Source organism: Pinus tabuliformis, chromosome 6 (assembly GCF_031772625.1).
Source record: "Pinus tabuliformis cultivar Carrire ecotype Pingquan chromosome 6, CPIR1, whole genome shotgun sequence".
Taxonomy (NCBI): domain Eukaryota; kingdom Viridiplantae; phylum Streptophyta; class Pinopsida; order Pinales; family Pinaceae; genus Pinus; species Pinus tabuliformis.
In genome coordinates this window covers 1,682,652,237-1,682,678,868 of record NC_142292.1, presented here as the reverse complement: position 1 = coordinate 1,682,678,868, position 26,632 = coordinate 1,682,652,237, and the positions used below count along the sequence as shown (strand labels likewise).

Here is a 26,632-nt window from a genome sequence, read left to right as displayed (position 1 = left end):
ACAATGTTTGGAGTGCCAACAAATTAAGGCAGAACATCAACACCCGATGGGGTTATTGCAACCATTAACCATTCCAGAATGGAAGTGGGAAACCATTTCTATGGACTTCATAATAGGGTTGCCTAAGACAAGGAAAAATAATGACTCTGTCATGGTGGTGGTAGACAAATTGAGTAAAGCAACACATTTTATACCTGTGCAATCCACTTACAGAGCTATACAGATTGCCCATATTTTTATGCAGAATGTATTTATATTGCATGGGCTACCAAGGACAATAATTTCAGGCCGTGATGTGAAATTCACATCAATCTTTTGGAAAACATTATTTGCAGAATTAGAGACACAACTAAATTTCAGTATAGCGTATCACCCCCAAACTGACAGACAAACAGAATGGGTAAACCAGGTGGTGGAAGACATGCTAAGGGCATATGTAATGCAAAAACCAACTATGTGGGAGGAGTATCTACACTTGGTTGAGTTTTCATACAATAACAACTATCATACTTCATTGCAAATGAGCCCTTTTGAAGTTTTGTATGGGCGGAAGTGTCACACACCCTCAAGCTGAGGTGGACCAGAAGAAAAATTAATTTTAGGGCCAAAAATGCTTAAGGAAATGGAGGAAATGGTTAAGAAAGTACGGTCTAATTTAAAAGCCGCTCAGGAAGAACTTTGCTGACCGGAATAGGAGGTTTAAAGAATACCAAGTCAGTGATCATGTGTATGTGAGAATTCAAGCAAAAAGGAGCACATTGCAATGGAGCGGGTGCACCAAGTTGGCACCTCGATATTGTGGACCATTCTAGGTCTTAGCAAGAATTGGACCGATGGCTTACCAGCTCGCCCTGCCAAGTCACATATGAGTCCTCAATGTCTTTCACGTCTTCGTATTAAAAAAATATGTTTATGATCTTAAACATGTAATCAGATGGCAGGATATACAGGTGAGAATTATCTCCGATAGATCAGTCTAAAAGTTTTCTTTTTAAAGAAACTGATTTAGAATGTTGCATGTTGCAGGTCGAACTAGAAGGAGAAATCTTGGTCGAACCGCTCAACATTCTCGACCGGAGAGAAGTACTGCTACGAAAGCAAGCTATTACCCAAGTTAAAATGCAGTGGCAACACTTTGGGCCTGATGAGGCCGCTTGGGAGGATAAAGAATTCATGAAACAGGCTTAACCAGGGCTGTTCATAACTGAAGGACATCGGGACGATGTCTAATTTCAAGAGGGGGAGATGTTATACCCCCAGAATATTGTAAATATTTTATTTACCATAGTTAAAAAGAAAAAAAAAAACTGAAGGATGATGGTTATTATCTGTTGTATAAATTAACATTTTGTTATTAGTGAATAAAAATGAGAAATGATTTCCTAGTAACAGGGATATCATGTAACTTCTGAGGGAAGTTAATGTTAAAAAAAATAGTTGCAAACCCTAACTGTCCCCCCAATCGTCGATGGCTTCCAGGAAAAGGAAGGGAAGGGGGGGAACTGTGCTATAGGGGACAGACAGTAAGGAAGGGGAAAGAGCTTACCATGTCTGGTGATGATCAGAAGGTAAGGGCGCAGAGCGCAAGCAACTTGTAAAAGACTAATTGTCTTTGAGTGACCCAAGGGGGAGATTTGGTCTCGAAGGACAATCTCATGGTTGTGTGGATGGCTAGCTACAGAAAGTAGCTCGGTGACCTATTTCTTAGAGTTACTTATTGGAAGAAAACCTAGGTATGAAGCATTAATCGAGAGTGCATCAATACCTGAATTGAAATAGAAGAATTTATTTCTGTGAGCCTCAATTTCTTAGGATTATATTCAAATTAGAGACGCAGTGATCCCAATGACTCTATATATTTAGGATATTTAGACTCTGGAAGGGTAATAGTAGGGGCAAGTCGCTAAGATGAGGGTTTATCTCAGTGTAGAGTTTAAAAATAACTTTCTCTATTTCCTATACTTATTTTAGATTGGAAAACGAGACTTGCACTAGCCAACATTTGTGTTATCAACAATTTTTAGGTAGCAGGCAGAATGATTCTGTGACAAAAGGAGAGTATACATCTATTTAAAAACAGTACCATGCAATGGGGAAAAACCGAAATAAGGTTGTTTGAATTAATAAACTATAATAAAACAATGCGGTAGGAAAATTGTGCACATTACATATTGACCTGTGAAAATAAAAAGTACTCTTGCTTTAAAATTCATTCACATGCTAATATTGGATGTCACTTGCCGCATTCCAGGACTAAACAATTATTAGAAATAAAGCAAATAGAGTATACTGCCAAGCGTGCCTTTCTTAATGTTAACAAAAATAGGGATAGAGCCACTACCGTCCATTGTAGCCATCGACAGAACTAAAGTTCAGTGGGTAGGATATCTCATGAGCAGGGTTTGAGCCTAGAATTGGCAAGACTGTAACCTCAGCTGGATCCAAACCGAAAACCCTCTCGTATTCCAACCCTCTAATGTTAAAGAAAAATAAAAATAAAGAAATAAATAGAACATCAGGGTTGTCAGGAGAAGATTCAAGGTTGCATTCTGAGGGCAATGTCACGAACCTTCCCCATCAGAATGTGCACGACAGTGGAAACAAGTCCAAACCCAAGTGACGAACACATAGTGTACCCAAACAAAAGACTGTGCATTTATATAAATGGTAAATAAATTACATTGCAGAGTCAAGCGCTGGCCGTGACTGAGGCTCCATGGAAGAGAAACTACATATAATATCCATCACAGGCAAGTCTGCGGAGTGAACAGTATAAAGACATAAGTTACATAAAACGATTGTTTCTAATTTTACCACCAAACCCTCACTATATCACATTTCAATAGTAAAGTGAGAATCATTCCGCAACATAAATAAGCACAACAGTGCTATAAGAAAAACCCACCAGAATGGCCGAGCCATGTAACAAGATCTTGGGGTGGACGCCCAAATTCCATTACCATAAATTAACAAAGTTATACATGTAAACCAAGGAAACTCAGAGCTCATGCCATCCACCCAAATATCAAAAGAGTACAAGCCTGGAAGGAATACCCTTTGATGGGTACTAGAGGACCTTCCAATCTATAATTAAAAACTCTTCAGTCGAGGGCCTCGGCCGGAAGATATTCATACCTAGAACCCTTGACCATGCACAAGGAGGGTTTCCTTAGGCAAGGGATAAGTGCCCAACCTGTATGAAAATCAAGCCAAGAAGTGCATAGCTAGGAATCGATGGTATGAATGCAGACCACGATAGAATAGTAGGAGAAAACAACTACAATTGGACGTAGGTCTTACCTGAAGTGAGTTGAGCCACCAAATGTAAGAACAGTTCATTCTGGCGCTACAAGAAGCTCTCAAATACCAAACCAAACCTGCGGGAAGCGTGAAGCCATGAACGAGTCAAGAATTCACGTAGTAGAAAGGAGTCGTGCTCGGTTAAGGAAATCGCAACGGAATCTCGACAACGATTGCTTACCTGTAGAAATTGTAGACCCAAATACGCCAGCAATTGAGCCAAGAACTGATAGGTCGGCTCTTAGAGCTGCAACGCATGGACCAAGCCAGAGCAGGCTCTGTAAGGAGCTGCCCATCCAAATGAGCACCATCATCCTAGAACCCGGTAGTATAGGTTAGAAACGACGAAACTGTTGCCACCATTGGATGGCAAGGGACGATCCTCACCGTAGATTGAAGCGAGATTACTAAGCGGGCGTTGGGACCTGGTCAGTCTGCCAGCCTCATACAGGATGGGCGGACGCTGTTAATGACACCCGTAACCAAGCCATGTGATGACTGAAAATAAAGGAAAGTTACCATATGTTTCTAATGTCGGGTGGACAAAACATGCATGTCACCCAAGCTACGAATTAAATGAACCTTATAGCTAGTACGTTGAAAACATAAAAATCCAATGCTACATGCAAATGTGTGCAAATGGTGGATTATTAAGGTTTCCAACCATTGTATGTATTGATTTAAATGTATCGTGTAAATTCTGGTAATGTTAATACCATAAAAAAAATTATTTGGGTCTGGAGTCATTACAGAGGTCCTCCACAGATTGATAAGTATTGTAATAATAACATTTGGCATGTGAAGGAATTGTTATTATTTCAATTGAGGTAGCCATGAGGATCAGGTCATTTAGCTTTGGTTTACCTTTCATTTAACTTTGATAAGTTTAATGTATGTAATTATTTTTAAGCTAGATGATTTCTAATAATTAAATTATAAAAATCGAAGTTTAAAAAAAATAATAAGAAGTTACCTTTGGAAAATTAATATTATGATGTAATTATTTAAAAATAAAAAATAAAAAATTCCCTATATACTTAGCTCATGTTTTTTCAATATTAAAGTGTAGAAAAAATAATATTTTTAGTTTTACAATATTAATAAAATATTAGTATTTTAATGATATTAATAGTAGTTATATTTTTGCTTTTCATGCTTATTACGGATTGATGATTATTGATAGTTATATCATTCCACCAATTTGTTTATTTATTTTCAATCATAAATTACGAATTAAAATATGAATCACTGCTAAATTGTTAAGTGTGAGAAACACATAGTCTTTTGAATTATAAAATGGTCACATATCGGAAATACATAATTTTTTTCACTATTTTGAAATGGGTGTGAGAAACGCATAGTTTTTTGAAATATAAAATAGTCTGGTATGAGAAATACATAAATTTTTTAAATATTTTGAAATGGGTATGAGAAACTCATAAGTTACTAAATATATAATTAATTCTAGTTTTTAAATCCAACATTAAAATAGAATTTATATAGATTGAGAATTTATTTTTATTTTTTTTTAGAAAAAATCGAACTTTTTATTAAACAGAAATAAAAATTTACATAGTATATGCAATTAAGCATTCATTTTGTTGTACGATTATAGATCATAGAGCCCACAGGATGTTAAAAATACAATCCTGTCAAAAGAAAAACGCGAAATGTGTTGTTCCTGAAATCAGGAAGGAAAGAAGAAAAAAAACCAAATAATCCAGCTAGCCTAAACTTTCCTGCCCTTCTTCTTCTCCACTCTTCGCCAACCACCAGTGTTGGGAGTGGAATCAATAGTGGCAAGCTCAATTTCCATTGTGTACGTTGGTTGTTCCTTGTCCAATTTTGATCCTTCAGAGTCGTGAGTTCGTTTGATGCCACTTACTTCCAGTTGAAGTTCTTGTTTCTGTTCCAAAATGTTCTCTTTTTGTGTTTTGTCCTGAACTTCTTTTTCATCATCTTCTTCATTGTGTTCTACCTTCTCTACTGTTTCTAACTTCGTCACCAAAGATTCTGTATTTTTCCATCCTTTCGGCTTCCTCTGTTGCTGCTTACTCCTATTGGAGCTGGCATGTGGGCATGCACTAAGTAGGTGACCTGTTTGCTAACATCCACGACATCAGAATGTTGTGTTTTCATAGTCCAAAGGTTGAGTCCATTGTGTATTATTGAAATTCAGAATTATACTTTCTGGTAGGCCTTGGTTGAGGTCTACTTCGACACATATTCTAGCAAAAGTAAATATGCCCTTTATGTGTCTCTCTGAATCGGTCTTTATGTATTTGCCCAAGGTATTCCCAATAGCGACTAAAGCCTTTTGATGCTAGAAATGTAAAGGGAGGTTATGCAACCTAACCTAGACTGACATCTTTGATACCACCATTGTGTTGGCATCGAAATCTGGAAACCATGGGGTGATGAACAATCCAGCACTGCCCCAGAACCATGGCCCATGGTTGAGGACAATGTCCATTTCCTCTTCTATGTGAAATCTTACTATGAAAAACCCCTTGGGGTATAAGTAGATTTCGCATTTTTTTTTCCAGACCGTATGGATCCATTGATGCAATACATCAGATCTGGGCCAAAAACCATTAAATCTGCAAATAACTACAGATGTGTGTAGATCTGAGTATATAGCTTTTACCTCTGGTATATCGATGGTGAGAGATGGGCTCTCAGGTTTTTGTTCTACAATGTAGGGCCGCGGGGGCTCAATGGCAGCTGTGGGATTGGTTTTCCCTTTGCCCTTGACTGCATCCCTGAAGGACCCTATGTTCTTTGAGCTAGTTCCAGAACATCTGCCCTACAGACGGAGGTTGATGGTGATGGTTGAATCCGATATTATGTTGTAGTCCTGAAGAGTATGATTGTCCTGTAAACTGTTTCCCATATAAATCAGATTTTCTGCATGAACTGATATGCCAAGGACGCTCTGTATTTTAAATCGCAGATCCTGGATCCTGCAACCTTGCCAAAGCCTTAGGCAATGGTGCCTATCATCCGCTGTTTTGATAAAGATCTGTGTAAGGTCTGCGATTATAGGATTTGTCTCTCTCTGTGGCTGACCTCTTTCTATTGCTTGGGACAAACTGCTGTAGAACCCTAGTTCATCCCTCTTTCATCGGTGTTTTTCAGTCCTGGGTTTCAGATCTGCTGGATCTTGGCAGATCTGTCTATTGTGAGCCAGATCAGTTAGATCAATGGCAGATCTAGGGTATTTATGCCTTCCCACAGTGGAAATGAGCAACCCAGCTCCTTGCAGCAATCTCCCAGGGGTTGTAGTAGCAGATCCAGAGTATAGGCCTACGTATCCAACGTTGTCGGTGTCGATAGCCCCATTTTCCCATCTCTTGTAGCTCTGAGAAACTAGTGTCTCTGCGCATCACTGTAGGAGGCTTTCGTTAGCCCCTTCTATAATGGCCATGGGTGCTACGACATATTTTAACCCTCGTTTCAAACCCTCTCGCCCTCTGTAGCTGAGTGTAACATCCCCCGTGAAAAGTTAATGTTGGTAAATAGTAAAAGTAATTATGAACAAAGACTTTATTTGAAAAGTATATAACTCTGTTGCTAGTATTTGATAATAAAAGAATTGTGTTAGTACTATTTGATTTGAAGATATGATTAATCATGATTAATAACTGTGGAGGCAGTTAAAAATAAAACCCTAACTACCTTCAGGAGGTAGTTGAGTCCCCAGAGGAAAAAGGGGAAGGATTTGCCAAGTCTGGTAAGGATCAGATGGCAGAAGAAAAAAATTATGCTATGTCTGGTTATGATCAGATGGCATAGGAAGAGGAAGGAATTTCCTGTATGCGCTATGTCTGGTTAGGACCAGATAGCGAGCTCTGGTAAAAGCCAGAGAAACTGCAGCCAAGAGGGTCTGCAAGTGCTTGGGGGTGGAAGATAGTGAGGAATCTTCCTACGGACGGGTGGATTGACAAGCATTACAAGTAGGTTGCAGAGAAGCAGGTATGGCCTACTAAATATATATTTATCTACTGAGATGTCTCTTGTATGATTCTGTGCTAAGAAGATAGATACAGTGGAAAACATTTGACTATTCTCTTTAACAGAAAACAAGAAAAGAACATTAGCTGCTGTATTATAGACAGAGACCGAACAAACTTGCATTCTGTAGAAACGAGCATTAAAACCATTGCATTCCTCATTTGGAAATAACAGTAGAAAACAGAATAATCAGGTCATTGCCACCTCGGTGATAGCAAGAATTACGAACAGAGGTAATACTGTAAAACCCTTTACTTACATTTACATGTCGAAGAAAAGAATTGGAACTCTCTGTGTATAGAAAGAATCGAAAGGAAATGAACAGACATTCTTTGCAAAGAGATTGTATTATGCACATAAAAGCACGACATTTATCCATAAGGCGAGGCTGGTATGTCTCTCAGACCAAAAGAATATCGTAGATAAGCTGTTTCATTATTCAAATAAAGTAAAGGTATATATATATATATATTAAACCCCGGTCAGGAGGACCGCGAGAATCTCAGAAACTGAGAACAAAACAGGACCACACTGTAACATTCGCATGCGCAGATTAAATACACAGATATACACATTCACGATTAAATGACACAAACAAAAGAGTATGAATGCCGAGGAAGGCATGATAACCGTGGTTACATGCATCCTCAGCCAAGCTTTCTAGTAAACCCCCGCTCAAAATAAGATACTCTAGCTGGGCGGAAGCTTGTGCTAGCCAGCAGGGGCACCATAGTTGAAAACATAACAATAAGAATTCATCATTAAAACGGGAAAACAATAACAGTGGTTTTACTCAGCTGAATAGATATTGCAACTCAAACCTTGAAACTGTAAATAAAACCCGTCCCGAGAAGACGGTTAATCAAAGAGAAATATTATGAACAAAATCGAGCTTACGGGGTTACTCGCATCTTATACATGTGATATCTCAACAAGTTTAATCCAGAATCAAAACCATAGTTCAGTCAACGACCACTGTCTGCAAAGAGAACAAGCCAAATGGCTAAAACGCTAGATTTACATGCTAAATAGCTCAAGATTAAATAATCAAAGTTCAGCACGCAGTGCTTCCCGACAGAGGTGTTCCGCCTAAGCAGGGCAAGAAACCTGACTGTCGTCCGGAAGAGCCCTGAACTTGTGTAGGGACCGAACCTGAAGAGATAATGACCGATATCCCTGCTCAAGGGAGGAAAGGATTCAGTCATTGTTTCGGATGAGATGAATATAGGAAGTCACGGCAGTATTTAAATATACCTGGTAATGGACTGCCGTCAAGGTAAATAAATCCCTTGTCTCCAATGGTTCAGCGATGAGCCATTTACCTGAAACACCAATCATTAGTAGGTAGAGAACCTGTGAAAGTTATGGAAGGTCTGTAACAAAACGAAAAGGGAAAATAATACCGGCAATTACCAGATTGGAATCGCTGAAGCGATGAAACCCGTAACTGTAAGCGGGAGGAAAAGACCAATCGAACACCATAGCCGCATACCTGAATCAAAGCACGGTATTGACGGCAGCTGAAAGATTTGTGAAATAAACAAAATGTTACAGAGCTGCAATGATACAACTCACACCAAAATGAAAACTAGAACCCGACAGAAAGAGAGACCTGTCATTAAATATCTTTTTCCCTTTTACCGTTTCGTGGCATATTCCCATCCATCGATCTGCAAGGAGCCTTGATCGTCGTTCGATAGCCGGTGGGCATCGGAAACCCTCAGGCGCGAAAACAACAATACCCGAGGTGTCAGGCCGTAAACGCTTGGAGCATCGGGCACACATGGCCGCATGCCATCGAACCGTCTATCCATCTAGATGGACGACGCTGGTATGGATAGCTGGTCCCCGATGCCGAGGCCGGACAAGTATCATAAACTCAGAGATTTCGGGATATGGAAATCAGAGTAGTGCAGCTGTTGCCATTAATACGTTACCGCAAACTGTGCATTGTATATGATCCGGAAACATACATAGTAGCGAAACCTTTAAAGTGATTATGTATAATGAACGTGAATATAATGTATTATAACCATTATGCAATTGAAATATATGTGTACAGGTTACCAATAAGTGTGTATGAGTATATGTGTATCCATATTTGTGTAGAGTTAAAACTTAAAATCATGCTACAGTAATTGCATTTACATGAATATTTAGTGGAGAGTATGTATAGTCATCACAAGGTAATTAATACCGTGAATCATTAAAAAAAAAAAAATTTACTCAGTAAGGGAGTGTGACAAATTGGTATCAGAGCCCAAGTTTACAACTCTGTGACCTTTGGGAAAATTTCGAGTTATGCACCAATGTAGTTGAGTGTGCTAAAAACAAATTATATCTGTTTAATGAGTTATTCTTAAGCAGGTAGTAGCAGAATGAGGAGAGCAAGTAGCGCTCCCCATGGACATTTGGATCAACCTGATAACATGAGGCAACCTCAGGGAAATCCTAAGCTTTGGGTGCAACTGAGAGCAAAAGGCCACAATACTGATTCAACGCTCCTGAGAACAGTTCAGGAACTAAAGGACGAAATGGCCCGGTTGCGTGCAGATAATGCAAGACTGACTGTGGAACAAGAGAGGATTCTGAAAAGCTTATCTGATAAGCAACATCAACAGTAGTCACATTCGAGGCCTGAACAAGCACAAATAATAGATGAACAGAGTTATCACACTAAACAGGAGGAAGCAGAGGACAGAGGGGAGACGCGAGGAGAGAAGTCTGTCAACGCTTCTGAATATAAAACTCCGAAAAGACCACGGATGGAACTTCAAGGATAATTTCGAAAGATTAAACCACCTCATTTCGATGGGGAGTCAGATGAAGTTCCAGAGGCATGGCTAATTAATATGAATAAGTATTTTCAATTGTACGAGTACGATCATCATCTTAAAGCCAGGCTGGCTATATTTCAGCTACAGGCCAAAGCCACACTATGGTGGGAGGAGGTCAAGATGGTGAAGGGAGTGAGTGAGCAAGAGGTGACCTGGGAAGTTTTTCAGAGGTACTTCAAGGAGAAGTACCTGACAGAACGCTTTTACGATGAAAAAGCGCGGGAATTTCATGATCTGCGACTTGGACAACAGACCATTGACGAGTTCGTAAATAAATTCACATCCCTGCTTCGTTATGTACTGTACATTCGCGAAGAAAAGGCTAAGGTACAAAGATTTGTTAGCAGCCTACCTCTGGAAATGCGAGAAAGGATAGAGTTTGATAATCCGAAGACGATGGATGAAGCAATTCGGAAGGCAAGATTATGTTATCAGCAAAACAAACAAAAAGGAGAAAGTTCTGGGAAGCGCTGGACAGATAAAAGGGGCAGCAGAATGCCTGTGGGAACTAAGGGAACTCGTAGCAGCTTTCAAAAAGGATTCTCGAAAGGGGCCAATACTAGAAATCCAACGAAAAATCAGAACAGATTCAAGCCTCCTACTGAATCTAAATATGGTGAACAACAAGTTAGATTGGACAATGAAGGCTCGGCTAGGCCACCCGTTCAGTGCTGGGGTTGTGGTGGACCCCATTATATTAAAAATTTCCCTCATCGGAAGGACAGCGATCAGTTGTCCCAGATTTATGAAGCTTCTACTGTAGGAGATGTGGCCCGATCTATGCCCAGAATAAATGCAGCACTGGAGGATCGACAAGCTGATTACCAGCCAACAATGATAGAGTTTGAAGGTAAGATCTTTGATCGAACTGTTTCTATTTTAGTAGATCCAGGAGCTACTTTAAGCTATGTAAGTCCCAAAGTTGTGGAAAGCTGTGGTTTGCAAACTGTTAAATTTAAGAGCCCTTGGCTAGTACAGCTGGCCACTGGGGCCAAAAGACGAGTACTGACTAAAGTCAGCAACTGTCCATTAAGGATAGCTGGCCAAACAATAACAACTGAATTAAATGTACTCCCTCTTGGGTCCTATGATGTGCTGATAGGAATGGACTGGTTGGAACAACGATGGTCTGTAATCAATTGTAAAACGAAAACAGTCTCTTACCGAGATGAGCTGGGAGTGGGAAAAGAGATTCAAGGCATTCAGAAACCAGTGCAGATCCGGCCAATCACGGACTCACAGCTGGTTAAATGTGTCCGGAAGAAATGCCAGATTTATGCAGTACAAGTAGGGTACTCAGGTTCTGTGGATAAGGTTGCAACTGTTGAAAATATACCGGTGGTGCAAGATTTTGCAGACGTATTTCCTGAAGAAATTCCAGGGCTGCCGCCCAAAAGAGATTTAGACTTCACCATTGAGTTGGTACCCGGAGCTACCCCAGTGTCCCGAGCACCCTATCGGATGAGTGTGCCAGAGTTAACTGAGTTAAAAATGCAACTGCAAGAGCTGTTGGACAAGAAGTATATCCGTCCCAGTGTATCTCCTTGGGGAGCTCCTGTGCTATTTGTGAGGAAAAACGATGGAACTCTGCGGATGTGCATAGACTATAGACAGCTGAACAAACTGACAGTTAAAAACAAATATCCACTACCCCGCATTGATGAGCTGTTTGATCAGGTAAAGGGGGCGACAATCTTCTCAAAGATCGATTTAAGATTGGGTTACCATCAAATCAGAATTAAAGATGAGGACATAGCCAAGACAGCTTTTCGTACTCGTTACGGACACTACGAGTTTGTGGTACTGCCTTTTGGACTAACTAATGCACCTGCGACATTCATGTGTTTGATGAACAGTGTATTTCATCAATACCTAGACAAATTTGTATTGATCTTCATTGATGACATACTTATATACTCCCGGAATATCAAGGAGCATGAGGAACATCTGAGGATAGTGTTACAGACATTACGGGAACATCAGTTATATGGTAAATTCAGCAAATGTGATTTTTATAAAGAACAGATCCAGTATTTGGGCCACATTATTACGAAGGAGGGTATAGCTGTTGACCCCGAAAAGATCAAAACTATAATGGAATGGCCAACACCCAAAGATGTAGCAGATATTCGATCCTTCATGGGGCTGGATGGATATTATCGGCGGTTTGTGGAAGGTTTTTCCAGTGTTGCCTACCCTATCACCTCCTTGCAAAAGAAGGGAAAAATATTTAAATGGACAGCAGACTGTCAACGAAGTTTAGAACAGCTCAAGCATCTACTTACCATCGCACCGATATTGTGTGTGGCAGATCCCGAAAAGGAATATGTAGTTTGCACGGATGCTAGTAAGGAGGGCATGGGTGGAGTGCTAATGCAGGAAGGTAAAGTAATTGCATATGAATCCAGAAAGTTAAAAGAACATGAGCAGAAATATTCTGCCTATGATCTGGAATTAACCGCGGTAATTCATGCATTAAAGATGTGGCGCCATTATTTAGTGGGGAGAAAATTTTTGCTGATGACGGATCACCACAGCTTGACTAGTTACTTTAGTCAACCGACTTTAAATGCAAGACAAGCAAGATGGGTGGACTTTTTGGGAAATTTCGATTTCGAAATTAAACACTTAAAGGGAAAAGAAAACAGAGTAGCTGATGCACTGAGCCGAAAAGTGCACTGCATTTATGAAATTGGTATTAGTCAAGGATGGTCCACCCTTGACAAAGAAATTGACGAGGCTGCTGCACAAGATTAGATTTACTTGCAAAAGAAGCAATTGGTACAGAATTCAGATACCCGCTTAATTCAACAAGGGTACACCTTGAATGCAGCCGGAATTTTGTGTTACCAGAAGAAGATTTATGTACCCAATCAGAGCGGTATTAAAGAAAAGATTCTGGATGAATATCATAAAAGTCCTTATGCAGGACATCCTGGTTACCAGAAATTAATCACCTCACTAAGGAAGGAGTATTACTGGCCAGGCATGAAACAGGATGTGATAAAATACCTAGCGCGCTGCTTAGAGTGTCAGCAGGTGAAGGCTGAACATCAGCACCCTGCGGGGTTACTACAGCCATTACCCATACCAGAATGGAAATGGGAGACCATAACCATGGACTTTATTACAGGTTTGCCAAAATCCAAAAAGAATAATGATTCTATAATGGTGGTAGTAGATAAACTCAGCAAGTCAGCTCACTTCATACCGGTTCAATCCACTTATCGTGCAGCCCAAATCGCAAACATTTTCATGCAAAATATATTTAAACTTCATGGACTGCCAAAAATAATAATATCTGACCGTGATGTTAAATTTACCTCAGTTTTTTGGAGGACCTTATTTGAAGGTCTAGGAACTCAGTTGAACTTCAGCACCGCCTATCATCCGCAAACTGACGGGCAGACTGAGCGAGTGAATCAAGTAGTGGAAGACATGCTGAGGTCTTACGTGATGCAGCAACCTACGCGATGGGAGGAGTATTTACACTTAGTGGAATTCACCTATAACAATGGTTATCATGCATCCTTGAGGATGAGCCCATTCGAAGTGCTTTACGGCCGGAAATGCCGCACACCCTCTAGTTGGGGTGGACCGGAGGACAAATTCTTGCTGGGCCCTGAGATGTTGGAGGAGATGGAAGTCATGGTGAAAAGGGTTCGAGCTAATTTAAAGATGGCTCAGGACCGAAAGAAGAACTTTGCAGATCAGAAGAGAACATTTAAAGAGTACCAAGTGGGTGAGCATGTGTACATCAGAATACGAGCTAGGAGAAGTACCCTCCAATGGAATGCTTGTGCCAAATTGGCACCGCGTTTTTGTGGACCATTCCAAATTTTGGCACGAGTAGGGCCGGTAGCTTACCAGCTCGCCCTGCCCAGCCATATCCGGGTCCATAATGTCTTCCATGTATCAGTTTTAAAGAGATATGTTTATGACCCTAGGCATATTATAAGTTGGCAGGACATTCAGGTGGAACCGGAAGGAGAATTCCTGGTCGAACCAGTGAACATATTAGATCGGAGAAGAGTCGAGCTGCGGAAAAAGTTCATCAGCCAGGTTAAAGTGCAGTGGCAGCACTTTGGACCTGATGAGGCCACCTGGGAGAATGAACAGATTATGAGTGATACTTATCCCAGATTGTTTTTGAATGAGCAGCAACATCGGGACGATGTAGACTTTCAGGGGGGGAAGATGTAACATCCCCCGTGAAAAGTTAATGTTGGTAAATAGTAAAAGTAATTATGAACAAAGACTTTATTTGAAAAGTATATAACTCTGTTGCTAGTATTTGATAATAAAAGAATTTTGTTAGTACTATTTGATTTGAGGATATGATTAATCATGATTAATAACTGTGGAGGCAGTTAAAAATAAAACCCTAACTACCTTCAGGAGGTAGTTGAGTCCCCAGAGGAAAAAGGGTAAAGATTTGCCAAGTCTGGTAAGGATCAGATGGCAGAAGAAAAAAATTATGCTATGTCTGGTTATGATCAGATGGCATAGGAAGAGGAAGGAATTTCCTGTATGCGCTATGTCTGGTTAGGACCAGATAGCAAGCTCTGGTAAAATCCAGAGAAACTGCAGCCAAGAGGGTCTTCAAGTGCTTAGGGGTGGAAGATAGTGAGGAATTTTCCTACGGACGGGTGGATTGACAAGCATTACAAGTAGGTTGCAGAGAAGCAGGTATGGCCTACTAAATATATATTTATCTACTGAGATGTCTCTTGTATGATTCTGTGCTAAGAAGATAGATACAGTGGAAAACATTTGACTATTCTCTTTAACAGAAAACAAGAAAAGAACATTAGCTGCTGTATTATAGATAGAGACCGAACAAACTTGCATTCTGTAGAAACGAGCATTAAAACCCTTGCATTCCTCATTTGGAAATAACAGTAGAAAACAGAATAATCAGGTCATTGCCACCTCGGTGATAGCAAGAATTACGAACAGAGGTAATACTGTAAAACCCTCTACCTACATTTACATGTCGAAGAAAAGAATTGGAACTCTCTGTGTACAGAAGAATCGAAAGGAAATGAACAGACATTCTTTGCAAAGAGATTGTATTATGCACATAAAAGCACAACATTTATCCATAAGGCGAGGCTGGTATGTCTCTCAGACCAAACGAATATCGTAGATAAGCTGTTTCATTATTCAAATAAAGTAAAGGTATATATATATATATATATATATATATATATATATATATATATATAAACCCCGGTCAGGAGGACCGCGAGAATCTCAGAAACTGAGAACAAAACAGGACCACACTGTAACATTCGCATGCGCAGATTAAATACACAGATATACACATTCACGATTAAATGACACAAACAAAAGAGTATGAACGCCGAAGAAGGCATGATAACCGTGGTTACATGCATCCTCAACCAAGCTTTCTAGCAAAACCCCCGCTCAGAATAAGATACTCTAGCTGGGCGGAAGCTTGTGCTAGCTAGCAGGGGCACCATAGTCGAAAACATAACAATAAGAATTCATCATTAAAATGGGAAAACAATAACAGTAGTTTTACTCAGCTGAATAGATATTGCAACTCAAACCTTGAAACTGTAAATAAAACCCGTCCTGGGAAGACGGTTAATCAAAGAGAAATATTATGAACAAAATCGAGCTTACGGGGTTACTCGCATCTTATACATGTGATATCTCAACAAGTTTAATCCAGAATCAAAACCATAGTTCAGTCAACGACCACTGTCTACAAAGAGAACAAGCCTCATGGCTAAAACGCTAGATTTACATGCTAAATAGCTCAAGATTAAATAATCAAAGTTCAGCATGCAGTGCTTCCCGACAGAGGTGTTCCGCCTAAGCAGGGCAAGAAACCTGACTGTCGTCCGGAAGAGCCCTGAACTTGTGCAGGGACCGAACCTGAAGAGATAATGACCGATATCCCTGCTCAAGGGAGGAAAGGATTCAGTCATTGTTTCGGATGAGACGAATATAGGAAGTCACGGCAGTATTTAAACATACCTGGTAATGGACTGTCGTCAAGGTAAAGAAATCCCTTGTCTCCAATGGTTCAGCGATGAGCCATTTACCTGAAACACCAATCATTAGTAGGTAGAGAACCTGTGAAAGTTATGGAAGGTCTGTAACAAAACGAAAAGGGAAAATAATACCGGCAATTACCAGATTGGAATCGCTGAAGCGATGAAACCCGTAACTGTAAGCGGGAGGAAAAGACCAATCGAACACCATAGCTACATACCTGTATCAAAGCACGGTATTGACGGCAGCTAAAAGATTTGTGAAATAAACAAAATGTTACAGAGCTGCAGTGATACAACTCACACAAAAATGAAAACTAGAACCCGACAGAAGGAGAGACCTGTCATTAAATATCTTTTTCCCTTTTACCGTTTCGTGGCATATTCCCATCCATCGATCTGCAAGGAGCCCTGATCGCCGTTCGATAGCCGGTGGGCATCGGAAACCCTCAGGCGCGAAAACAACAATACCCGAGGTGTCAGGCCGTAAACGCTTGGAGCACCGGGCGCACATGGCCGCATGCCATCGAACCGTCTATCCATCCAGATGGACGACGCTGGTATGGACAGCTGGTCCCCGATGCCGAGGTCGGACAACTATCATAAACTCAGAGATTTCGGGATATGGAAATCAGAGTAGTGTAGCTGTTGCCATTAATACGTTACCGCAAACTGTGCATTGTATATGATCCGGAAACATACATAGTAGCGAAACCTTTAAAGTGATTATGTATAATGAACGTGAATATAATGTATTATAACCATTATGCAATTGAAATATATGTGTACAGGTTACCAAAAAGTGTGTATGACTATATGTGTATCCATATTTGTGTAGAGTTAAAACTTAAAATCACGCTACAGTAATTGCATTTACATGAATATTTAGTGGAGAGTATGTATAGTCATCACAAGGTAATTAATACCGTGAATCATTAAAAAAAAAAAATTTACTCAGTAAGGGAGTGTGACACTGAGGGTCTTTGCAGATATGGGCACGTAGGGGTTCCTGGCATAGTCATGAGCAGCGAGAGATGCTCCTACCCGGCTTGGGCTCTCGTAGAGCTTGGGCACACCGAGATCTGCTGGTCTGACCCCGATCCACGAGGGAGGATTGCTGGGAGTGCTCACGCCTGAAATCGCCATTCGACTACAGCCTACCAACATGCATATATTATAGATTGAGATTATTAATATAAAAAAAAAAAATCAAAATTAATTTTAATATAATTGATAATTTAAATATTTAATATAATTTATTTTATTTTACTAAACCAAAAATAATAAATCCACTTTGTCACATTCCCTTTACACAGAAATATACATAGTAAAAAAAAAAAAATTCTATGGTCTAATCATTAAGACTCAACCATACATATGAGCTATTACTCCACATGTTACCACCATGTATATACTTACGCGCTGCATCTAATTGTTATTTTGTCAATCATTAGGCTATGCATGGTTCATCATAGTAACGATTATTAACTCGTTGATTGACATTGGTTTTGATGTTTGAGCTATGGAGGTCCGGCTGTAGATTTGGGCAGACTCAACCCACCTACCACATTGGTTGTATCGGCTCATAGCTGGCCAGGTGGCATGGTCTGTACACACAGCCATGTGACACCTCGGCCTTGGGATCCTCGACCTTCCCGCCTCTTCTTCTCGCTTCATCTGAACGGTCAGGATCTAATTTGGCGATCGAAGGGTGGAAATACTTTCCAGGGTTTCGAGTCACTACTTAACCTCCGTGAGCCAAGGTTTGGGTTCATTTGTTCGCATTGCTTTGTCGGCTCAGTGCTCTACCGAGACTCCGGTTCGATTTTTACAGACTTACAGTTACCATCCACAACTGCACCAAAGGCTGAGAAGGGCCCAGCTTCACGTCTTGTCAGGTAACTTACGCTCTGATTAATAAATAACCTTCTTGTTATTCCACTGTAATGATATGGTTGATTAATGTGTGCCCTTCTGCTGTTGGGCGAGCACAGGTGGAGTTGCATACCAGTTCATGGAATCAAGGTGATGGTCTCGACAGTCCACTCTTCACGACGGATCCAGGTTGGTTTTAATAACGCTTACTTGTTTTTCTTTATACTAGCTCAGAACCTACCATTTCTGAGTGATGCTTCCATGTTTTGCTTTCAGACCCCGAGGGTTTGCCGGTCCCATGTTTGAGTTCAAGAGGTATTCTCCAAGAGAACCCTCATGATTGCCTTTCGAACTATGGCTAGTCATTTTAGAGATTTGACTGGAAGTTCTATTCCAGACAGAACCCATATATCGCCTCCTTGTTCTTCATGAACTAAGGGGTTTTCTTTACGCTGCCGGACTTGGGTCTCTTAAATTTTGTGTAATCTTCCAGCTTCGGCCTGGCCGTATGCTTATTTTGAAGCTGGCGGAACCAGGTCCTTTGTTATTACTACCTCTATTTTTCTGTATATGCATACCGTTTTCCCTAGCAGAGGTACACTGCTTTATTGTTTTTTTTTTTTTATTGACGGCATAAACAGAACTTGGCATTTATGTTCAAGCCCACGACGGCGTAAGATTTTCGTTTGAAATATATCTCATGGTATTCGTTTAATGTATATTCATTTTGCCTTTGAATTTAAATGTCGTTGCCATTATATTGTTCTGTGCACATAAATGTTGTATATCTCAGCGCTGCTAGATTTCATATTTCAGTTTATGTGTATATATTTTCGACCTTTATAACAGGTTCAGATACATGCATGCGACTCTAGATCTGTTAATTTTTGCTATGGATGCTCTCAGTATATATAAACGATGATACCTCCGTTGTGTTTTCTTTTGATTATGTAAATCGAAATACACAGAATTATGAGGGTTTCAACGAGGTACGAGGGTTTATACGACCATTCTTCGTTCCTCATTTAAACTAGTTTCGCTGTTCTTTTATGGAAAAGTTGCGGCTAAAGTCGCACTGTTTACATTCAGGGACAGAGTCCCATGTGGCTATAAGATGCTTCTCTGCTTAACTGAGTAACTGTTTCGTATTTCACCTACCATGTTTATGTATATATAACGGCATGCTCATTTATGTTCTGTTTCAGTAATGTATTCTGGCGACAGCCGTGACCTTTTGCCGGGATCTGGGTTTTTCCAGACTCGTAATTCATAGTTCATAATATGTAACAATAGTTGCGTTTCAGATATTTCGGTATATGTTTATTTTGATATAGCTTTCCCGAGCATATACTGCCTCGGTTACCTCTGCCTATTTCGTGCCAAACTCTGCACCCTTAACAGACATTAATAATTTATCTAGACAGTGAGTAAACTAACTTTGACATTGCAGAAGCCAACTCAGGCATGCCATAATCTAACCCTCCATATGTTTATTAACTGTCGGTTAGTTCCTAACCCAGGTCTATCAGCGGATAACCTATTCCTTTACCACACTTATGGGGTTCCAAATACACTGTAACAATACCAAGGAACTATAACATATCTGGTTTAATTACTGTGGTCATTTATAAGTTTTTTTTTTTATGCAAAAGGATTTTGAGATTAGAAACCGTACCTGGTTTGTCAGAATCACAATTAGATACTCAAGCAAGTCACCTGTGCTTCGAGTCTGCTCATCCACCCAGCCATGAGATCCATCTTCTGACGGAATTCTCTCCTCCGAGCTATCTTGCAGGCCTCAAGCCCTCAACAAGATCTGGGCAACTAGTGCCTGGTTATCTGGTCCCTACCAGACTTAACCAATTTCCTCAGTATATCCTCTTTTCCTCTTTTTGGTTCTCTGGAAAAGAATCACCTTCTGTCTGTCCCAACAGCACAGAACTTCCTCCCTACACCCAGGACTTTTCCTGTTTGGGAGGGCAGCTCAAATCAGTTATTACAACTGATTTCCTTTCTTTGAAATACACCTCACAGAGGCTGCTAGCATTTCAAGAAAATATTCCATTTATTTAATAATGTAGTTTATCACAGTTTTGTTTCTTTAAACATAAACAACAACCACTACTATATTGTCTTTTTACCATAGTAAAATTCACATTTACATTCTACTGGGGGTATTACATCTCCCCCTCCTGAGATTGGACATCGTCCCGATGTCCATTTCTCTTAAACAAATTTGGGTAAGCCTTTTTAAGGAGTTCCTCATCCTCCCAAGTGGCCTCTTCAGGCCCATAATGCTGCCATTGCACCTTAGCTTGGATAATAGCCCGTTTCCGCGGCTGCACTTCTCTCCGGTCGAGAATGGTCAGTGGTTCGACCAGAAACTCGCCTTCCGGCTCGACCTGCGAAAGCAACAGATTTAGTTATTCATTGTTTAAGAATAAAGTTTATTCATAATGACCAAATTTAATTCTTACCCGAATATTCTGCCATTGAATCACATGTTTAGGATCGTAGACATATTGTTTTAATACGGAAACATGAAAAACATTGTGAATCTTAATATGGCTTGGTAGGGAAAGCTGATAAGCTACTGGCCCCACTCTTGCCAGGATTTGGAAAGGTCCAAAGTAGCGTGGTGCCAGCTTGGCACACCCACTCCACTGCAAGGCACTTCTTCTGGTTTGAATTCTTATGAAAACATGGTCTCCGACCTGGAATTCCTTGAACCTTCTTTTTCGGTTGGCAAAACTTTTTTTTTCTGTCCTGAGCAGCCTTTAAATTGTTACGCACCTTCTTCACCATGTCTTCCATCTCTTTGAGCATATCCGGGCCCAATCTTAATCTATCTTCAGGTCCACCCCAACTTGAGGGTGTGCGGCACTTTCGCCCATACAGAACCTCAAAGGGACTCAACTGTGTTGATGAATGATACCCGTTATTATACGCGAATTCAACCAGATGGAGGTATTCCTCCCACTGGGTTGGCCGCATCATAACACATGCTCTCAGCATGTCCTCCACCACCTGCTTTACCCGCTCCGTTTGCCCATCGGTCTGGAGATGATAGGCTATAATAAAGTTCAATTGTGTCCCCAGTTTTGCAAACAATGTCCTCCAAAAGGCTGATGTGAACTTAACATCACGATCCGAGATTATTACCTTCGGAATTCCATGCAACTTGAACACATTTTTCATGAAGATATGAGCAATTCGCACAGCTTTATACGTGGATTGAACCGGTATGAAGTGTGCTGCCTTACTTAGTTTATCCACTACTACCATAATGGAATCATTATTTTTCTTTGTTCGAGGCAACCTGGTTATAAAGTCCATGGAAATGATCTCCCATTTCCATTCCGGAATGGGTAAGGGTTGTAGCAACCCTGCTGGATGCATATGCTCTGCTTTAATCTGCTGACATTCTAGACACCGCGCTAGATATTCAGCTACCTCTTTCTTCATTTTTGGCCAATAGTATTCCTTCTGAAGTGCAACAACCATTTTCTGGTACCCTGGATGCCCGGTGTAATGGCTGGTATGGAACTCATCTAGAATCAATTTTCGAAGATCATTTTCATTGGGCACATACAGCCTTTTATGAAAATACAGCATTCCGGCATCATCTAACTCATATCCTTGTTGTACTTCCTTATCAGAAAGCTGTTGTATTTGCTGTTTAATTTGCTGATATACAGCATCTTGATTAGCTGCTAATTTTATCTTTTCAAGCAAGGTACTCTGTCATTTACTAACTGAAAGTCTGCACACACATTTCACCTTTCGGCTCAATGCATCAGCCACCCGATTCTCCTTTCCCTTCAAATGCTTAATTTCGAAATCAAACCCACTTAAGAAATCTGCCCAACGAGCTTGTCTCGTATTTAAGGTAGGTTGACTGAAATAGTTCGTCAAGCTGTGATGGTCTGTCAACAACAGAAATTTTCTTCCTAACAGATAATGTCTCCACATTTTCAGCGCATGAATAACAGCTGCCAATTCCAAGTCGTAAGCGGAGTATTTCTGTTCATGTTCCTTCAATTTCCTTGATTCATATGCAATCACTCTTCCTTCTTGCATTAACACTCCCCCCACACCTTCTTTACTTGCATCAGTACAGACCACGTAATCCTTATTAGGATCAGCTATACTCAAGATAGGTGCAGTGGTGAGTAAGTGTTTGAGCTGCTCAAAACTTCGCTGACATTCTCAAGTCCACTTAAATACCTTCCCCTTCTTTTGTAAGGAGGTGATAGGGTATGCTACCCTTGAAAAGCCTTCCACAAATCTTCTATAATAACCTGCTAGCCCCATAAAGGATCTGATATTTGCCACGTCCTTTGGTATAGGCCACTCCATTATAGTTCTGATTTTTTCAGGGTCCACTGCAATTCCATCCTTTGTGATCACATGACCCAAGTATTGTATTTCCTCCTTGAAGAAATCACACTTGCTAAACTTTGCATATAACTGATGTTCCCGCAAAGTTTGCAACACCACTCTAAGATGTTCTTCATGCTCCTTTCTTGATCGGGAGTAAATCAGAATGTCGTCTATGAAGATTAGCACAAACTTATCTAAGAACTTGTGAAACACACTGTTCATCAAACACATGAATGTAGCAGGTGCATTGGTCAGACCAAAAGGTAGCACCACGAACTCGTAATGTCCATACCGCGTTCTAAAAGTTGTTTTTGCGATATCCTCCTCCTTAATTCTGATATGATGATAACCAGATCGCAAATCGATCTTAGAGAATACCGTTGCTCCCTTCACCTGATCAAAAATTTCGTCGATCCGAGGTAAGGGATATTTATTTTTGATCGTGAGCTTATTCAGCTGACGATAATCAATGCACATCCGGAAAGTTCCATCTTTCTTTTTGACAAATAACACTGGGGCTCCCCAGGGTGATACGCTGGGACGGATGTAATTCTTGTCTAACAGCTCCTGCAGTTGCATTTTTAATTCTGTTAGCTCTGGTACGCTCATTCGGTAAGGCGCCCGTGACACGGGTGCCGCTCCCGGAATCAGTTCAATGGTGAAGTCCACATCTCTTTTAGGTGGCAGTCCTGGTACTTCTTCAGGAAATACATCTACAAACTCTTGTACTACCGGAATGTTGCCCAGCATAGCAGTTTTATCCTTCTGATTTGCGTAACCCACCTGAATAGCATAAATTTGACACTTCTTCTTGATGCATTTAGCTAACTGAGATGCTGTAATGGGTCGAATCTGTACGGGATGTTTGATTCCTTGTAGCTCCTGCTGCTCTCCATGGTCGTCCTTATAATAGATAGTTTTCGTCTTGCAATTTACTAATGACCAGTGTTTTTCTAGTCAATCCATCCCAATCGGGACGTCATATGAACCCAACGGTAGTATGTTTAAGTCTGCCACTATTGGCTGCCCTGCTATGGTTAAAGGGCATTTATTTATTTTGGCCAAGACTCGCCTCTTGGCTCCCGTAGCTAATTGAACCAGCCACGGATTTCTGAATTTCTCAGATTGTAATTTACACTGTTCTACTATCTTTGGGCTAACATAACTTAAAGTAGCTCCTGGATCAATAAGAACAGCTAAAGAAAGGTTTGAAATTTTACCTTCAAATTCAACCATAGATGGCTGGTACTCCGCTTGGCGGTCCTCCAAGGCTGCATTAATTCTGGGTACACTACGTGCCACGTCCCCAACGGTCGATGCTTCATGAATTTGGGATATCTGGTCTGTCCCCTTTCGCTGCGGGTAGTTTTTGACATAGTGAGGTCCTCCACAGCCCCAACATTGCACTGGAGGTCTGGTCACCCCTTCACTTTCTGGCCTAACAGGCTATTCACTTACTCTAGATTCACTTGCTGGCCTTGCTCGGGATGCACCTCTCTCTACAGATCTACTGTTTAATCCTTTACCAGCTCCCTTACTTCCATTGTTGCGACCTCCCTTGTTGTTTCCAGCCATCCGACTGCTCTTTTTCTCATTCCATCTTTTGTTTGAAGTATCCCCCTTCTGTTTATTCTGTTGGTAGCAGATCCTTGCTTTTCGAATGGCTTCATCCATGGTTCTAGGATTGTCAAACTCAATCCGTTCTCTTATATATGAAGGTAAGCTGCTCACAAACCTTTGAACCTTGGCTTTCTCCTCCTTGATATAAGGTACATAACGTAGCAGAGAGGTAAAGCGGTTAATGAACTCGTCCATAGTCTGCTGCCCCAGTCTTAAATCATGGAACTCTCTTGCTTTCTCATCGTAGAAACGCTCAGTTAGGTACCTTTCTTTGAAGTATTTCTGAAACTTCTCCCAAGTAATGGTTCGTTCGCTGACCCCTTTAACGATCTTGATTTCCTCCCACCACAAGGTTGCCTTACCTTGTAGCTGGAAAATGGCCAGCCTTGCTTTCAAGTTGTGATCATACTCATAAAACTGGAAATATTTATTCATGTTTATTAACCATGCTTCTGCTGCCTCTTCCTGTTCGCCATCGAAATGCGGGGGTTAATCTTCCGGAATTCTCCCTGCAGCTCCATTTTCTGACGTTTTGAGGTTTGCTGTTGTGGCACATTATCAGAATGATCCTCCTTGCCTTCTGAATTTTCAGGTACATTCTGAAAGTCTTGCTCCTCTGTCACCCTCTGCTGTTCCGCGCTGGGGTTAGATGAAGGTGGATTCTGTCTATCTGACAAACTCTTCAGAATTCTTTCTTGTTCTACTGTTAAACGTGCATTGTCTTCTCGTAAGCGTGCCATCTCATTTTTCAACTCCTGAACAGTTTCAAGTATTGCCAGGTTGGTACTTCGTGTTGCCTCACCCAACTGTACCCACAGTTCTGGATTTTCCTGAGGGTTACTGCCGTCTCCCTGCATTTTGTTACTTTTCCTTTTTTTTTTCTTTGGCTTGTCTGCTAGCTTGTTATAGTTCTGTGTGTCACCCCTTCATAACAGAACAACAGTTAAGTACTTTTATCAGTTTTTCATGTAAATATACATGGTGTATGCTGCTGCACAGTGAAACATGTCATATTGAGGCCACAGTGTTGTAACTGGGCTCTGATACCAATTTGTCACATTCCCTTTACACATAAATATACATAGTAAAAAAAAAAAAATTCTATGGTCTAATCATTAAGACTCAACCATACATATGAGTTGTTACTCCACATGTTACCACCATGTATATACTTACGCGCTGCATCTAATTGTTATTTAGTCAATCATTAGGCTATGCATGGTTCATCATAGTAACGATTATTAACTCGTTGATTGACATTGGTTTTGATGTTTGAGCTATGGAGGTCCGGCTGTAGATTTGGGCAGACTCAACCCACCTACCACATTGGTTGTATCGGCTCACAGCTAGCCAGGTGGCATGGTCTATACACACAGCCATGTGACACCTCGGCCTTGGGATCCTCGACCTTCCCGCCTCTTCTTCCCGCTTCATCTGAACGGTCAGGATCTAATTTGGCGATCGAAGGGTGGAAATACTTTCCAGGGTTTCGAGTCACTACTTAACCTCCGTGAGCCAAGGTTGGGGTTCATTTGTTCGCATTGCTTTGTCGGTTCAGTGCTCTGCCGAGACTCCGGTTCGATTTTTACAGACTTACAGTTACCATCCGCAACTGCTCCAAAGGCCGAGAAGGGCCCAGCTTCACGTCTTCTCAGGTAACTTACACTCTGATTAATAAATAACCTTCTTGTTATTCCACTGTAATGATATGGTTGATTAATGTGTGCCCTTCTGCTGTTGAGCGAGCACAGGTGGAGCTACTTATCCAGTTCATGGGATCGAGGTGATGGTCTCGACAGTCCACTCTTCACGACGGATCCAGGTTGGTTCTGTTAATAACTCTTACTTGTTTTTCTTTATACTAGCTCAGAACCTACCGTTTCTGAGTGATGCTTCCATGTTTTGCTTTCAGACCCCGAGGGTTTGCCGGTCCCGTTTGAGTTCAAGAGGTATTCTCCAAGAGAACCCTCATGATTGCCTTTCGAACTATGGCTAGTCATTTTAGAGATTTGCCTGGAAGTTATGTTCCAGACGGAACCCATATATCGCTTCCTTGTTCTTCATGAACTAAGGGGTTTTCTTTACGCTGCCGAACTTGGGTCTCTTAAATTTTGTGTAATCTTCCAGCTTCGGCCTGGCCGTATGCTTATTTTGAAGCTGGCGGAACCAGGTCCTTTGTTATTACTACCTCTATTTTTCTGTATATGCATACCGTTTTCCCTAGCAGAGGTACACTGCTTTATTGTTTTTTTTATTTATTGATGGCATAACCAGAACTTGGCATTTATGTTCAAGCCCACGACGGCGTAATTTTTTCGTTTGAAATATATCTCATGGTATTCGTCTAATGTATATTCATTTTGCCTTTGAATTTAAATGTCGTTGCCATTATATTGTTCTGTGCACATAAACGTTGTATATCTCAGCGCTGCTAGATTTCATATTTCAGTTTATGTGTATATATTGTCGACCTTTATAACAGGTTCAGATACATGCATGCGACTCTAGATCTGTTAATTTTTGCTATGGATGCTCTCAGTATATATAAACGATGATACCTCCGTTCTGTTTTCTTTT

The 26,632-nt window shown here is 40.7% G+C and overlaps 1 long non-coding RNA gene across 1 annotated transcript; it reads left to right on the top strand.

The window, feature by feature from the left end:
• Positions 1-25,433: 25,433 nt before the first annotated feature.
• LOC149265422 (uncharacterized) lies at positions 25,434-26,278 on the top strand. Its single transcript, XR_016251268.1, has 3 exons — positions 25,434-25,710; positions 25,807-25,877; positions 25,968-26,278. It is a non-coding gene; the product is annotated as an uncharacterized LOC149265422 (long non-coding RNA).
• Positions 26,279-26,632: the final 354 nt, after the last annotated feature.